Source organism: Chiloscyllium plagiosum, unplaced genomic scaffold, assembly GCF_037043375.1.
Source record: "Chiloscyllium plagiosum isolate Xiang-an unplaced genomic scaffold, Cpla_swu_hap1 HiC_scaffold_30, whole genome shotgun sequence".
In the NCBI taxonomy this organism is placed as follows: Eukaryota; Metazoa; Chordata; class Chondrichthyes; order Orectolobiformes; family Hemiscylliidae; genus Chiloscyllium; species Chiloscyllium plagiosum.
This window is the reverse complement of record NW_028270168.1, coordinates 27,974,309-27,992,435: the sequence shown is the minus strand read 5'-3', so window position 1 is coordinate 27,992,435 and position 18,127 is coordinate 27,974,309. Positions and strand designations below refer to the sequence as shown.

General features: G+C 43.4%; 1 long non-coding RNA gene across 1 annotated transcript in view; it reads left to right on the top strand.

Moving 5' to 3' along the window:
* The window catches only part of LOC148142171 (uncharacterized), a 36,154-nt gene extending 19,922 nt beyond the window's left edge, over window positions 1-16,232 (top strand). The window contains exons 2-3 of the long non-coding RNA XR_015752215.1: window positions 15,892-15,967; window positions 16,129-16,232. This is a non-coding gene — a long non-coding RNA (uncharacterized LOC148142171). The remainder of the gene's footprint in view (window positions 1-15,891; window positions 15,968-16,128) is intronic.
* The last annotated feature ends 1,895 nt before the right edge of the window (window positions 16,233-18,127 follow it).

The following is an 18,127-nucleotide window of genomic DNA, read 5'->3' as shown; positions in this document are numbered from 1 at the left end:
TCACTGGAAATTCTCAAAGGATGCTGTCAATGAAGTTTTATTAGAAGAATATCAAGGTTTATTAGACATAAAAAGACAGAAAAGTTAACTATAATATCAAGAGCTATTTGAAACAGTCTTATTACAAATAACAGAAATAAAAATTCAATACTTTTACCCTCAACAACTTTACAGATACTCAGACCTCAGTGAAAGATCACCCTGTCAGCAATTTAAAGTCCCTTGTTCAGTTGACCTGATTGCAATGATTTCCTAGAGATTTCTTCCTACTGACTTCACAACACTTTCAGGGAAACAGATCAGGTTTTTCATATCACCAGCTTCCAGAAATTTTCTATTTCTGGATATTTTTCTCTTAACCCCATTAGATTTTCCCTGAGCTCCTACATTTTGGAGACTGTGAAACTAAAAGCAACATTTCACTCTGACTAAAAATGTCAAACTACCTGACCTTCGGGTTGGTTCTGTCTTTCTGTGTTATGAAATACGTTGTTGCCTGGCAATTGTCCATTTTATTTACTTTGTTCTATCTTTGTTTCTGATGGACTGAACTATTCACCTCATGGATGTTTTTTTTTAAAGCTTCCACACAACCCTATAAAACTCACATAACTCAAAAATAACACTAGAACTATGCCCTTCACTTCTTAATGTCGAAATACAAATCAAATTTAAAAGTTATGCGTTATTTTGCCATGTTAGAAACCACATTTTTTTAGTAATAGTAATTTATCAAATAGTCATTGCAATGATATTATTACTAGTGAGTTTTGAGAAGATTTGTAGCTCAGGTTGAGGTTCTGGATGTAGGTTTGCTTGCTGAGCTGGAAGGTTCATTTTCATCACCATACTAGGTAACATCTTCAGTGAGCCTCCAGACGAAGCAAACAGAGACATGCATGAGAATTTCTAGAAGCATGGCATTCCAACCGGAACTCTGTCAACAAACACATTGACTTGGACCCAATTTACCACCCCCGAGGAAAAGAACAGGAAAGGACATCACCACAGAAAGTGACATCACCAACCCAAAGAAACCCAAACATGTAACTAGAAAGCATGAATCAGCAGCAGTGCTTTGTCCGGAGGCTCACTGAAGATGTTACCTAGTATGAACATAGAACATAGAAAAGTACAGCACAGAACAGACCCTTAGGCCCGCGATCTTTTGCCGAGGTTTAATCCTAATGTAAAATATAATAACTTAACCTACGCACCCCTCAACTCACTGCTATCCATGTGCATATCCAGCAGTCGCTTAAATGTCCCTGATGACTCTGCTTCCACCACCACCACTGGCAATGCATTCCATGCATTCACAACTCTCTGCATAAAGAACCTACCTCTACCGTCTCCTCTATACCTTTCTCCTATTATCTTAAAACTATGACCCCTGAGGAAAAGTCTCTGGCTATTGATTCTCATGGTGACAAAACGTCAGCGAACAAATCTACATCCAGATCTTGTTACTGTATGTTTGACTTTGCTTTACACAAATTGACTATTGCATATCCTATATTGCATTAATGACCATATCTCAAAGCCATAAGTATTTAATTATAGAAAATTGTTTTGGAGTATTCTGAGGTTGTGCAAGACACAATATAAAGTGCAAATCTTTCATACCAAGTGAGGCAATGGTATAGGGGTATTGTCATTGGGCTAATAATACAGAGACCCAAGACTAATGCTCTGGGAGTATGAGTTCAAATCTTACCACAGCAGATAAATCTTGAATTCAAAGCTAATCTAACCATGAAACCATTGAGCTAAACCTGTGAGGCAGCAGTGCTAACCACTGAGCTACTGTGCTGCCCTTTGGACTGCAGATGTTAAGAAAACAACTCAACACCATTTACCCAAGGGCAATTATGGATGGGCAATTAATAATGGCCTTGCCAGTGATGACTATATCCCACAATTTTTAAAAAATCCCCAGAAGTAGCTACATTTGGATTGTTATTGTCTTAAATTCAGTTAAAATGCGGAGGTGTCAGTGTTGGACTGGGGTGTGCAAAATTAAAAATTATACAACACTAGATTATTGTCCAACGGGTTTATTTGGAAGCACTAGCTTTTGGAGTGCTCCTAAAGTTTGTGCTTTCAAATAAGCCCATTGGATTATAAACTGGTGTTGTGTGATTTTTAACTGAAATTTAATTAGCAGCTTTAGCAAGACTACACTAAAAGGGTTTAAATATTGCGTTGCAATGATGAGTGGCTCTAAGTGCCATTGTATGCTGTATGAATTCATCCTCAGAAATAAGCAATCATTCATTCAGATTCAAATATCATCAGATTTTCCACGAAATTGATTGAAAGCCAACATTAATTGTTGTTACAATGTTCAGAGTGCTACATTTGAGTTTGGAGGGGTTATTGTTTCCGATTATAGTCCCACTTGTCCACTGATCATAAAAATATATTAAATTTAATCAGTTTAGTTGTATGGCTAATTACAAAGACCTCAGACTGTGTCAGGTTCAGTTTTAAGAACAAGTCCACCAGATTTCTTCAATCAACAACAAATAACTGGTCTTTTATACAAAACAAAATTACTCAATAATGATGCAAAGATTAGTGAAAGTTTGGATCATGCAAATACACATATACCAGTGTTTTAAATACATGCTGGAAGAAACTGAGGATTGCAGATGATGGAGAGTCAGTCCGAGGAGCAGAAGCAATGTTAGGGCATAAGGGCTTATGCCCGAAGTGTCAATTCTGCTGCCCCTCAGATGCTGCCTGACAGGCTGTGCTTTTTCCTGCGCTACACTTTTCGACTTTTAAATACATGCACCGCAGAGACACACACAAGAAAAACAAAACAAGAAAAAGAAAACTTACCAGAGTTATAAAATTCTTTAGCAAAGTAATAACTAAATTTATGAAAAAGAAATACATTATTGATTTTCCTATAAGTTGTTCGGATTCTGCAGCTATTCTGCACATACAAGAAAGGTCACTGGGGAGGTCTTCCCGGAACAGCTGTGGCTGTGTGATTTCCCTCTGCTTCACATGGTGGGGCAGATTCCAAGGAAAACCTTTTCAGGAATTCCAACCACGCGGCAACAAAGACTTTTAGTGGGTTTTCAACTTAGCTGAGAGGAGTGGCAAGGAAATAGTGAGAGAGCAATGGACTGCTGCTTCCCAGAGAGGTTGCAAATTCTCTCTCACTGAGTTCAAAAATGCAATAGCCTTGCCCTGCTCACAAAACTGGGCCGTTTTGCCTGTTTCTGAATGCTTTGCAGAATGTGTAATTCCATTCAAGCTCCCTGTGCCTCACAGGGTGGCACAGTGGCCAACATTGTTGCCTCACAGGGTGGCACAGTGGCTCAGGTTCAAATCCAGCAACTGTCTGTGCGGAGTTTGCACATTCTCCCTGTGTCTCCATGGGTTTGCTGTGGGTTCCTTCCACAGCCCAAAATTATGGAGGCTTGGTGGATGAGGCATAGGAAATGCAGGGTTACAGAAATTGGGTTATGGAGTGGGTATGGATGGGATGCTCTTTTGAGGATCAATGTGATTGTATGGGCTAAATGGCCTGCTTCCACACTGCAGGGATTCGATGAGGTTAAACGTTGCTTCTGCTATAATCTGTGCCTTTCCTTAGCAAAGTGGTCTTTGTTTAGAAGTTCAAAATATAATTGTACTCTATTTCCAATCTTGATCAGATTAAAAATTACCCACTTACCTTTCAAAGCTCTTTGTGCCTGGAGATGCTGGTCAGGAGTCTCTTGTTATGAGTCTGTCTAAGATTCAACGAATGTTGCAGTGAAGAAAAGCTTCATGGAAGCCACAGCCCATTTTGCAGTAGGCCGTGTGCTGTATTCTGTGACTTACACATGCCACAGTACAGCCAGGCACTCTGACAGTGCCTGGGAAAGACTAACTATGGATAGTAGGAGTGGAGTTAGCATGTCAGTTGGGTGAAAAGGCTAGGGTGCCAGCTGGCTGAGGGGTATAGGGCACATGCAAGAAGGAAGTTCCAGGAACTTGTTCCAATGACAGTGAAGCAATGCTGATAGAGTTCCAAGTCAGGGTGATGTGTGGTTTGGAGGGGAATTTGCAGTTGATGGTGTTCTCTGGATCTGCTGCTCTTGTCCCTCTAACAGTGATAGTGGTTCCTGGCTGGCAAAGTGCTGTCAAGGGAGTCTTGGTGAATAGATAGTATACACAGCTGTCACTGAGTGGGTGAAGGGTGCAGGGCACCAGGTGGGTGAGGGGTGTAGGGCATCAGGTGGATGAGGAGTGTCAGGCACCAGGTGGGTGAAGGTCATAGAGCACCAGGTGGGTGAGGAGTGTAGGATGCCAGCTGGGTGAGGGATGTAGGGTGGCACATGGGTGGGTACCAAGTGGGTAAGTTCAGGTCTGACAGGTGGGAAAAGGTATCCATTCGGAAGGAGGAAGTCAGGGCAGCCGGAGGAGGTTTGTCAGGTCCAGACCAGCTGATGGTGGCAGTGTCACAGTGAAGGTAAGTTTCTGGCAAGGTTGTGTGGGAGTCAGTTGAATTAGGTTGGATCAGGAGGGTTCTCGGCAGGAGTTGGCTGTTAAGGATCTGGAAGTATAAGAGATCCAAGGTGATGTAGCAGATTGGAGAAGGGGGATCAGTAATAAGTTGGAGATTTCAGTTCAATAGTTATTGAGGTATTAGAGCATGCTTTAAATCCTTTAATCTTTCTTGGTGAACAATTAAGTTTAGGTGAGTCTGAACTCTGACTTTAATGGACGCTTTCAGAGGGATTCCTTATGGTCCTGATGCACAACTCCATTCCATGGTACTCTAACAATTGTTTGGTCATTGGAATATCTGGACCATTATTTGGATCACATCTGTTCTTTACAAGGGAGAGAATAGTGGATTTTGATCAGAAGCTTTCCCTTCCGAATTCTATCCTCAGGTGTGGTAAAGCAACAAGTGACACATTGAGGCAAAGTTCAACAAAGTGGGATAATTTATTCAGTTTGCTTTATCATTGATGTTGACCTATCCTCAAACTTCATATCCCTATGATAGTTGCATTGTATCCCCCTGATATATTTTGGTGAAATTAATAATGTTGCTTCCTTAGCCTGTCAATTAAAACATGTTTTTAAAATTTTTTCCACATTATGTGATTGTCACTGGCTGGGCCACTATTTATTGTTTCCAGTTAATTGTCCTTAGGAAGTTGGTGGTGAGCTTCCCTCTTAACCACTGATAGCCACATGGTGAACATACACCTCTGACACATGGAAGAGGGGAGTTCCAGGACCTTGTTCCAATGACAGTGAAGGAGTGCTGATAAAGTTCCAAGTCAGGGTGATGTGTAGTTTGGAGGGGAATTTGCAGTTGATGGTGTTCCCATTAACTGCTGTTGTCCTTCTAACAGTGACAATGGTTCTTGGCTGTCAAGAGGAAGTGAATACTGCAGATGCTGGAGATCAGAGCTGAAAATGTGTTGCTGGAAAAGCGCAGCAGGTCAGGCAGCATCCATGTTGCTGGAAAAGCGCAGCAGGTCAGGCAGCATTCCTGAAGAAGGGCTCATGCCCGAAACGTCGATTCTCCTGCTCCTTAAATGCTGCCTGACCTGCTGCAGTTTTCAAGCAACACATTTTCAGCCCTGGCTGTCAAGATGTTGTCAAGGGAGTCTTGGTGAATAGATAATATACACTGCTGTCACTGTGCTTCAATGGTAAATGTACTGAAATTGAAAATGGTGTATGGATGCCAGTTAAGCAGGTTGCTTTGTCCTGGATACTGCCAAACTTTAAATGTTGTTGCAGCCGCAATTGTCCAGGCAAGTACAGAGTATTCCATCATATTCCTGACCATATGGATGCTGGACAGTTTTTTGGATAGTCAGCAGCTCAGTTACTCTTATTTTAAAAAAATTTGTTCATAGCATGTGAGTATCACTTACTATGCCAGCATCTATTGTACATTCCTAATCACCCAGATAGCAGGAAAGTGTCAACCACATTGATGTGAATGTGGAGTCACATATAGCCCAGCTCAGCTAAGGACAGCAGAACTTCTTCCTTCAAGGACATAGAGTCATACAGCACAGAAACAGACCTTTCGGTCCAACTCATCTGCACTGACAAGACATCCTAACCTGACTGAGCGCCAGTTGTCAGCATTTCGCCCAATTCCCTCTAAACCTTTCCTATTCATGTACCCATCCAGATGCCTTTTAAATGTTGTAATTGTACCTGCCTCCACCACTTCTCTGGCAGCAAATTCCAAACACGCACCACCCTCTGAATAAAAAATTAACCCCATTTAGAGAACTAGATGGATTTTTTACAACAATTGACAATGGTTATTATTGTTAGCTCAGCTTTATATTCCAGATTTTTGTTAAATTCAAATTTCACCATCTACCATGGTGTGCTTTGAATCCATGACACTAGGACATAGCCCTGAGGATCTGGGTTGCTAGTCCAGTGAGATTACTGCTACATCAGTACCCTGCCTCCCCTCCCCTTCCCCCTTCAGAATCCATAATTCCTGATCTCCTCTTGCAGACACAGTATTTAGACAGCTTGTGTAGTTCAGTTACCATCCACTTTGGGGTTAATTGATTTCTGATTTGCAAGCTGTTGAATAATCTTCAATATCTAGGAATAATTTTTGAGTTTTATATATGTAGACTATTTGGATTGTTCCCTGATATTCAAGTCTACATCACCTGAGAGCCAAAGTTATGAGTACTGAGGGAATGATCCACATATATGTTCACTAAATATGGGTGTATTGAGCAGATCAACAATAATTGGGCTTTATTCAGCACAATCATTGAGGAAGTTTAACCATTATGCACCTAGATTCAAAAACAAATATGGAATGGTATAAATTGGCCCCTGATGATTGGTGATCTCTTTGATGGTTGAAAATAGCTGAACAGTAAATTACTTCATTCACATCATTAAAATATGAGATTGACTTTTATTTTAAATTGACTTTAGTTTTGAATCTCAAAAATGTAATATACTTGGGAAGAACTTTACAGCAAATACTACACCAATGCTGCTGATATACATGTTCATACATTTCTCAGTGTGAAACCTTTTTTCAGGCAGGATCTTTCATACTTAAAATTGCATTTTAAAGGGCATCATACTGCCATTCAAGAGAACACTAAAATGTTAGTGTTGCAATCATCATCGATATAAAATGAGCTCTGCTGTCAATGTATGCCGCTAGACTCTGACTCAGTGCTTGGCAAACCTAGTATAACATTAAACATAAGATTGGTAGCAAATGTTAATAGCCTGTTCCATATCACTTGGTAGGCAAAGTTTATTTTGTTCTGTTCATGAAACTTTACACAGAAAGTATATCTAATATACCATTACAGCCAATTAGTTTAGCATTCATTTTACATTGGATTAACAAAAAAATCTTGCCTCAGACATAATAACAGTCCATTTGAATAATTAAGGAAGCTGCATTAAAATTTAAGTTACAGGTTATATGCTGTTTTGTTAAGTCTCACAATCAGTATATCAATATATGTTTGTGAGACTTGTTCTCTTTATGTCATAACGTGTGACCTGAGGGTATAAAGGGCTCCATCTTACCCTGGAGATCACTTGAAGCATGACATGCTACAAGGAGCATGGTTTTCTATTATAACCTAATCACTTGCTTATGGCCCAAATATTTATGTGCCTGTAGGTATATTGTTGGTACATAATAGTGAGCTGTGGTCTGTGGATTTTTCAATATCATGGGACATAATATAAAAATTGCTGCATCAAGTAAAATACCCTGTTGGAGACAAATGCATATTATATGCTGGCAATGTAGTCATTCCCTGGCACCTTCATGACTTGCTGCCAGCCAAGTTCTGATGAAGGGCCACTGAACTCGAACTATTAACTCAGTTTTTCTCTCCATAGATGTTACCAGACCTGCTGAGTTTCTCCAACACTTTCTGTTTTTGTTTCAGATCTCCAGTATCTGCAGTTCTTTGTTTTGTAATATTGCTGCCAGGCAAATTGTCTTCTAATAATCTATTTATCTCTGGCATTGGCAAGCTTGAAATTACTCCACTATTACAAAGACAGTTCACTCTTGAAGCAAACTTTCACCAGTGGCAACTCTAATAATCTATCTCATGAGTCCTTTCATCATCTCACCAGAATTTAACTTGCAACCCTATGGATAAACTTGCATTTTCCCCACTTCTCTGAGCATTCGGTGTCTTTGATGATGCTAACTTCTCTCTCCATCTGTCTGAAACAGTCAATGGTGACTGTTCTTTTGACACAAACACTTGACATCTATCCTGATCAACAGCAGACACTGACCATATTCCCTTTATATGAATACAACCTATCTTTGTATGCTTGAACTTCCTTCAGTGGTTCTTGTCATAAGCAGGACCTGCAGGAGGTTCCTTTCAGGACAGTCCTTCAGCTCCCTTCTACCTGTGATGCCAAAGCCTACAGATGACCCTCAGGATGACCAGCCTCGTCTTCCAGGGCAACAATGCCAACTACAGTGCAGACTACCTCCATCCCAGGTGTGGATGCTGGGACTGAATTGACACATAGGAGAAGGGAAAGAAAGAAATAAATACTGAGAGCACATAAGTCGCCACAGGTATTATATCATTATAAAGTTTCTTGAACTTTTGTAATTGTGTGCTCACTTGCACTCTTAAAATGTTTGCTCTAGTGTCTTTGTCATTGCTGGATCTGGTGATTTCGCACCACTGTAAGAGATAAGCAGCCTCTTCAGACATCCCAAGGATGAATTAATTTGTAATGGCCAAGCATCATTCACCCCTCAAAAGTTACTGGCGTCTTGACTGTAGATGGCATCAGATCCTCAAACTGTAACTGAGGCTAAAAGCAATGTATGGATTGTGCATCCACATATGAGCCCACCTTGTGGGGGAAATAAGTGATGAATCTTCACATCTCAGGACAGAAAGATTTACTGTACCTGTAAGCTTTTCAAGGGAGCTCATAGATGCACTTTTCAACAGACTGCAGAAGATTGCTGCATGTTCCCATTCTGTCCACATCTGAGACCATCCTCCTTGGTTGTCTCTGGTTGTGAAGGGCAAAGCAGATCATATCTGGGCAAAAATGCAAGGTCCTGATTGAATACTTTACGCATTGAAACCTCCGTGAGAAGTCCGGGGGTGTGTTGCATTATGGCCTTGTTGGAAATGAGGCCGACATTTTATCTCTGTTCTGTGTCAGTCTGAGGGTTTCATTAATTGTTGTGAGCCAGGTTTTTAGGGACAAAGCTAAAAATCACACAACACCAGGTTACAGCTCAACAAGTTTATTTGGAAGCACTAGCTTTCAAACTGCTGTTCCTTCAACAGCTACCTGCTGAAGGGGTGGCACTTCGAAAGCTAGTGATTCCAAATAAACCTGTTGGACTATACCTGGTGTTGTGTGATTTTTAACTTTGTCCATCCCAGTCCAACACAGGCACCACCATATCATGTTTGTAGGGGATAGACCTTGTCTTCCAGCAGCCATCTCCATATGGCCTGAGGAGCTTGGAAAGAGGCAGGACCATGTGAGTTCTTCAGCAACCCCGGATATTTGGCAAAGTTCTCCAAAATCTGACAATGATAATAGATAATAGTAGGTCATAGAGAATTTGAACATTGATGGAGTGATAACCTTCTCTGTTGACAAACTCTGCAGGTTGGGTGATAGGTTGCTCATTAAGCAATGTGGGTGCAGTCTAAAGTGCCCGGTAGGATTGCCAGTGATGGTGGAGGATCCCACTTACCAGATTACTTGACTGTCCTTGACAGGGGGAAGGATATAAACTGGTGAGATCTCTAAAAGTAACATTAGTGACATCCTAGATACATGTGTGTGTGGAGAATTGGAAGAGGCCACAAAGGTTTCCTGTTGCTCCTTAAAACGTGCTGGTTGCATAAAAATTCAGAGCGTTTATTATTTGAAGGCCATTGGAATGGGATTGCAACCCAGACCTTCATGTGCAAGACCTGCTCCAGAAAATCACCAGTTTGATGCTAATGGCCTGGGCCATCTTTGGTCTGCATCTGGACTGGATTTCCAAGATTTGTGGAAAATCTGGTAATTCTCCTCCAACTTCTTGGGGAGGATCTTCACCTGCTACAGTTTGCTCTGTAGAGAATGCAGCAACTGCTGGAGCTTCCTGCTTTTGCTGACGACGTTGCAATTGCTCACTTCTTCTATGCTGTTGTCATCTGTGCTGCAAGGCCAAAAGGAATCCTCCATTAACTGGAATGTCCTCATCAGGTGCATGAGTCAATAATCTGTGGGGAATGTCAAAAAAAAACAGGATTTTGGAATTTATGAGCCCTCATAATAATCACAGTGAAACATCACATTGTGTTCCAGTATCAGCTATGAAAAATAATTCTGAAATAAAGAACCCAGGTGACACTTTGACGTTAGCATCAGAATAGATTTGCTTATCTGACGTGACAAAGAGGCAATTAGTGCAAACAATGTAATGGTCATGATTGCTTGGTGCCATAATTTTTAATGTTCATTCTTGCAAAAAAAAAATGATGTGCTAATAAATTACAATTTGATGGCAGCTGGGTGGCATTATTGAATCACTGGATGCTTGATTAATGTAATTTTGATGGTAATAACACAGCCTCAAAGTCAACCAATTCTACTTCATCCCAAAGATAGACATAACTTACTCTGCCCGCTCTGCTTGTAGTTACAGCCATTGTGCATTATTATTACTGGGTAGTTACTTTGAATTGAAAATGTCAAGGTTTCAGCTTCATGGCCTCTTGAGGGACCTGCAGACTCTACCTGTGATGCAGACAGATTCCATTCTTCATATTCTCCTTTGTACTGCTTTTCCTGTCTCATTGATGAACTTTTGGCCCCTTTATTTCCATTTATCCGCTTTACAGAATCAATAATGTCCCTAATTTACTCCTGAGACCATGACTTTGTGAACTGCCATGTCCTTGTTGGACTTAACGCATTGAGGGCAGAGTGCTTATCCCTTATACCACCTCACCCTCCATTCCCACCGACCCCATCCCCCCACAGCTCCCTGTTCCCCTCTATGTTGTATGAGATCCACCCTTAGATCTTGAATTGCTACCGTTCAATGTTATGATTTCCTCAGTGACCCAACTTCATGAACATCAACTCTGGACGTGAGATTCCTACTTTCCCCAGATGTCCGCAGAATACTCCCTACTACCTTGAACGATAATAGTAGGAGCAGATGTCTAACTGGTGTGGTGCTGGAAAAGCGCAGCAGGCCAGGCAGCATCCAAGGAGCAGGAGAATCGATGTTTCGGGCATAAGCCCTTCTTCAGGAATGAGGCTGGTGTGCCAAGCGGGCTGAGATAAAAAGTAGGGGAGGGGGGGGATATTGGGGGAGGGGAGCTGGGAATACGATAGGTGGAAGGAGGTGAGGGTGAAGGTGATAGGCCGGAGAGGGGGTGGGGGCAGAGAGGTCGGGAAGAAGATTGCAGGTCAAGAGGGCGGTGCTGAATCCAGGGGTTGGGACTGAGATAAGGTGGGGGGAGGGGAAATGAGGAAGTGGAGAAATCTACATTCATCCCGTGTGGTTGGAGGGTACCTAGGTGGAAGATGAGGTGCTCTTCCTCCAGGCATCGTGTGGCCAGGGTCTGGTGATGGAGGAGGCCAAGGACCTGCATGTCCTTGGCGGAGTGTGAGGGTGAGTTAAAGTGTTCAGCCATGGGGCGGTTGGGTTGGTTGGTGCAGGTGTCCCAGAGGTATTCCCTGAAACGTTCAGCAAGTAGACGGCCTGTTTCCCCAGTGTAGAGGAGACCACATCAGGTGCAGCGGATACAGTAAATGATGTGTGTGGAAGTACTGGTGAATTTGCGGCGGATATGGAAGGATCCCTTGGGGCCTTGGAGGGAGGTGAGGGGGGAGGTGTGGGCACAAGTTTTGCACTTCTTGCGGTTGCAGGGGAAGGTGCCGGGAGTGGAGCTTGGGTTGGTGGGGGGTGTGGACCTGACGAGAGAGTCGCGGAGGGAGTGGTCTCTCTGGAATGCTGATAGGAGTGGGGAGGGGAATATATCCCTGATGGTGGGGTCCGTTTGGAGGTGGCGGAAATGACGGAAGATGATACGATATATCCGGAGGTTGGTGGGGTGGAAGGTGAGGACCAGTGGGGTTCTGTCCTGGTGGCGATTGGAGGGGCGGGACTCAAGGGTGGAGGTGCAGGAAGTGGAGGAGATGCAGTGGAGAGCATCGCCGACCACATCGGAGGGGAAATTGCGGTCTTTGAAGAAGGAGGCCATCTGGGTTGTTTGGTATTGGAATTGGTCCTCCTGGGAGCAGATGCGGTGGAGGCGAAGGAATTGGAAATATGGGATGGTGTTTTTACAGGAGGCAGGGTGGGAGGAGGTGTAATCTAGGTAGCTGTGGGAGTCGGTCGGTTTGTAGTAAATGTCTCTATTGAGTCGGTCGCCCGAGATAGAAATGGAGAGGTCTAGGAAGGGGTGGGAGGAGTCTGAAACGGTCCAGGTAAATTTGAGATCGGGATGGAAAGTGTTAGTAAAGTGGATGAACTGTTCAACCTCCTCATGGGAGTACGAGGTAGCGCCGATACAATCATCAATGTTGCAGAGGAAAAGGTGGGGGATGGTGCCAATGTAGCTGTGGAAGATGGACTGTTCCACATATCCAACGAAGACGCAGGCATAGCTGGGGCCCATGCGGGTGCCCATGGCTACTCCTTTGGTTTGGAATGCGGGTGTCCATGGCTACTCCTTAGTAGCCATGGGCACGTGCATGTGCCCCAGCTATGCCTGCCTCTTCGTCGGATATGTGGAACAGTCCATCTTGCGCACCTACACTGGCACCATCTCCCACCGTTTCCTCCACTATATCGATGATTGTATTGGCACTACCTCGTGCTCCCACGAGGCGGTTGAACAGTTCATCCACTTTACTAACACCTTCCAACCCGACCTCAAATTTACCTGGACCATCTCAGACTCCTCCCTCCACTTCCTAGGCCTCTCCATTTCTATCTCGGGCGACCGACTCAACACAGACATTTACTACAAACCGACCGACTCCCACAGCTACCTAGATTACACCTCCTCCCACCCTGCCCCCTGTAAAAACATTATCCAATATTTCCAATTCTTTCGCCTGTGCCGCATCTGCTCCCAGGAGGACCAATTCCACTACCGAACAGCCCAAATGGCCTCCTTTTTCAAAGACCGCAATTTCCCCTCCAACGTGGTTGACGATGCTCTCCACCGCATCTCCTCCACTTCCTGCACCTCCGCCCTTGAACCCCGCCCCTCCAATCGCCACCAGGACAGAACCCCACTAGTCCTCACCTTCCACCCCACTAACCTCCGGATACACCGTATCATCCTCCATCATTTCCGCCACCTCCAGACAGACCCCACCACCAGGGATATATTTATCCCTCCCCACCCCTATCAGCGTTCCAGAGAGACCACTCCCTCCGCGACTCCCTCGTTCGGTCCACACCCCCCACCAACCCAAGTTCCACTCCCAGTACCTTCCCCTGCAACCGCAAGAAGTGCAAAGCTTGCGCCCACACCTCCCTCCTCACCTCCCTCCAAGGCCCGAATGGAACCTTCCATATCCATCGCAAATTCACCAGCACCTCCACACACATCATTTACTGTATCCGCTGCACCCAATGTGGTCTGCTCTACATTGTGGAGACAGGCCGCCTACTTGCGGAATGTTTCAGGCAATACCTCTGGGAGACCCGCACCAACCAACCCAACCGCCCCGTGGCGAAAAACTTTAACTCACCCTCACACTCCACCAAGGATATGCAGGTCCTTGGCCTCCTCCATCGCCAGACCCTGGCCACACGACGCCTGGAGGAAGAGCGCCTCATCTTCCGCCTAGGAACCCTCCAACCACACGGGATGAATGTAGATTTCTCCAGCTTCCTCATTTCCCCTCCCCCCACCTTATCTCAGTCCCAACCCCCTGGATTCAGCACTGCCCACTTGACCTGCAATCTTCTTCCTGATCTCTCCGCCCCCACCCCCTCTCCGGCCTATCACCCTCACCCTCACCTCCTTCCACCTATCGTATTCCCAACGCCCCTCCACCAAATTTCCCCTGCCCCCTACTTTTTATCTCAGCCCACTTGGCACATCAGCCTCATTCCTGAAGAAGGGCTTATGCCCGAAATGTCGATTCTCCTGCTCCTTGGATGCTGCCTGGCCTGCCTGCTGTGCTTTTCCAGCACCACACTTTTCAACTCTGGTCTCCAGCATCTGCAGTCCTCACTTTCTCCTCCGCAGGTGTCTCACTGACCAAGGTCAAACACTGGACTGGAATTGGATGAGATCCTTGGCTGATTACTAAGGTACCTCCTGACTGATATTGACCCCACTAAGGACTGCTTTCTTTTGGCTTTCAGATGTGGCTGATATGGTTAAGAACAGGCAGTGTGTTTGTCTCATGGGCGCTTGCACATGTCGTATGTTTGACATTGACATAGCATAGTGTTGAACGGTAATATGTCCATCTCTTGACTGTTCAGTGATTGGACTTTGAAAAGGTGCGTGTCTCTCCCTCTGCCCTTAAAGACATGCAAGCCACAAAAGAGCTTATGTCCAATACAAATGCAGGGCAGAAAGGCTGACAGCCAGTAAGTTAGCACTGAACAGCTTGTGGTCCGAAAGGCAATGCAAACCCCCCCAGGGGCTGCCCCCTCCAAGTCAGTGTGTGAGCACTATGAAAGTCAGAGCATCCTGTGTAAGTACATACGTCCCTGTGCAGAAAGTGACCTGATAGACATTTGCAAGTCAGGTTACCCTGAGCTCCAGAACGAAGTCCTGATGTGCTGTATGGTAGGAGAGATAGTCTGAAGGCAGCCATGATGGTTTGGTGAAGCTGGTGTTTTGCACGGACAAAGGGTGAAAGATGAATGTGTTCATGGAGCATGGAGGGACATGTTGGTGAAAACAGAATTGTCTGAAGGCCCAGAGAAGTGAGCAGTGAGCTTCTGCTCTGACTTCTATCCGAGAAGTTGGTGCCATCAAGGTTATAGAGTCATAGAAATGTACAGCATGGAAACAGACCCTTCAGTCCAACTCATCCATGCTGACCAGATATCCCACCCTAATCTAGTCCCATTTGACAGCACTTGGCCCACATTCCTTTAAACTATTCCTATTCATATACACATCCAGATGCCTTTTAAATGCTGCAATTGTACCAGCCTCCACCACTTCCTCTGGCAGCTCATTCCATACATGCACTACCCTCTGTGTGAAAAGGTTGCCCCTTAGGTCTCTTTTATATCTTTCCCCTCTCACCCTAAAACTATGCCGTCTAGTTCTGGACACCCTATCCCAGGGAAAATACTTTGTTTATTTATCCTATCCATGCCCATTATGATTTTATAAACCTCGATAAGGTCACCCCTCAGCTTCTGATGCTCCAGGGAATACAGCCCCAAGCTATTTAGCCTCTCCCTATAGCTCAAATCCTCCAACCCTGGTAACATCCTTGTAAGTCTTTTCTGAACATTTTTGAGTTTCACAACATCCTTCCAATAGGAAGGAGACTAGAATTGCATGCAATACTCCAAAAGTGGCCAAACCAACATCCTGTACAGCCACAACATGACCTCCCAACTCCTAGATTCAATACTCTGACCAATAAAGGAAAACATACCAAAAGTCTTCTTCACTATCCTACCTGCAACTCTACTTCCTGGGGAAGGAGGGGAGGATTGGGAGCTGAATAGAAATGAGACAAGTTTAGTAAATAATGAGATGCAAACACATGAAAATAACATAGTTGCTGCTCATTAGCAAGATTTAGAACTCATTTTGTACACCCTAAGAGGGAAGCATTGGCAATGTTTCTCTTGACATCAAGAATCTGACCTTTTTGTTTTCAATTTATTTTCTTAAGCTCCTTGTCGCTGCCCACACCCTTCAAACATACAGATAATTCAGCTGCCTGCTTTTGCAACAAACTTGAGACCAAGGTGAGGGAACCTTTTCTCTTTCCTGCTAATGTATATATGGAATTAACTAAATCCTGGAGTCAGCATCCACAAAACATTAAAATGCAAAAAAGATGTTTTTGGATATATTGCACAGATCATTTCTGTTGGATTAATGGCTGCCCTTAATCGTTTCATTGTAGAAACTACTTGACAATGGATTTGCAGACTTTTCTTCTTCAGAGTGGAATTCAAAAGAATGGTTTGAGAAGAACCCCATTCTATAGCAAGGATATCTAAATGGGAGAAATCCAAAGATGATTGTGTGTCAATGGCTAAGTAATTATCAAATACCGTTTGTCAACTCAATTAAAAAAATATGGTCACATGATGGAAATAAGAAGTGGAGACATATAGGGGTCTGAACGATGCAGGCCAAGTCAAGATTTGAGACAAAATGGAAAGAGGAGTTCTTCAAGGCCTGTTCCAACATTGGGCACATCTCGTTACATCTTTGATGTTGCTGAGCAGCAAGGTGAGTCTTTAATAAGACAACAGTGAGTTCCCAATTCAATGGAATTCCGTTTCATTCAGAGCCTCATGAATGCTGAAAGTCACCTCATTATTATTTAGCTTCCTGCTTTATCAAATGCGCCAAACAAGTTGGACATTGAGAATTCTCAGTATAGAAATCCAAGCAGGTACCTGCTGACTCCAGCTGCCACTTATTCTGAAAGACCTCCATATTGGACAATGGGCACCAACATCTCAGGGTATGCACCATGGGCAACAGCCATATGCACCCCACACCTACGGACATTGGCATCCAATATTTTCCAGCCTTTAAGAACGTGGATGGGACATTTCTGATCCACTTACAAGACAGTCCTGTACTTCAATGCTACACTTCAAGCAGCAACAGCAACTATCATTGCAATGCTGCAACAAGGACATTGCGTGTTCAGATACACACACCCGGCTCATCTGATTTGATTTGATTTGATTTATTATTGTCACATGAATTGAGATGCAGTGAAAAGTGTTGTTTTGCATGCTATTCAGGTAAATCATATCTTGCAAAAGTACAACAGAGCAATAGAACAGAATGCAGAGTATACTGTTACAGCTACAGAGAAAATGCAGAGAAAGATCAACTCTAGTACATGAAAGGTCTCTTACTGTTCAATCAGTTACCCACTGTTTCTGTACCGAAGCAGGAGTTTCTATTGAATGTAGGCTTGCATTAAATCACAAAACTAAATTCAGTAGTATGCATACTCCATGTGTCAGATAATACATGCAAATAAACATTTTCAAAAGCTGAATTAGAATCTGGTTTGGTATAGAATTGATGGTTATGTGGATAAGTATGGCCAGAGATGATAAATTACCCTATGGATTACCATTCTTTCTGTGCTGTTGGGAATATGATGATAATCACGAGAATAACAGGCTGGATTTGATTAATGAAAATATTAAAGATAGATATATATTGAGAGAAAATTTGACAAAACCTTCCTCAGGTGATCAAACAAGTTGGGTCATTTCTATGAAAAGGAAACTTGTACATCACTCATGGAAGGAACAAGTTTGATATGTAAAACCACCTTTTCTTATAATAAATTTCCTTATGATCCCAAGCCTTAAATCTTTTTTAAAAACTAAGTAAAAATAAGAGCATTTCTATAAGATGTGTTTATGGTCCCAATCAAACAAAGCAATTTAATGTTTGCTATCTCTGACTGAGCTAATTAATCTCAGCAAGAGCAGTGAATATCTCTGCAGCTCTTGATTAGTTTGAGAAACATTAGCCAGCAATCTCATTCCTAATTAGAATCTAAGGAAGCCTCCTCAAAGGAATCCATGTCAATTAGATGTTGAGTAATGGTAAGAAATATTTGCCTTGAGGGGCTGTTGTGACATAGTGGTAGAATCCATACCTCTGAGCTAGGAAGCCTGGATTCAAGTCCCAGCTGTTCCAGAAGTGTGTAATAACATCTACGGGTAAAGTACTGGATGACTGGAGATTGGCTAATGTTGTGTCTTTGTTTAAAAAGGGATGTTAGGAGAAACGGGGGAACTATACACCTATGAATCTGACTTCGGTGGTGGGTAAGTTGCCGGAGGTCATTCTTAAAGACAGGATTTAAATGCATCTGGAGAGGCAAGGAATAAATAGGGATAGTCAGCATGGTTTAATGT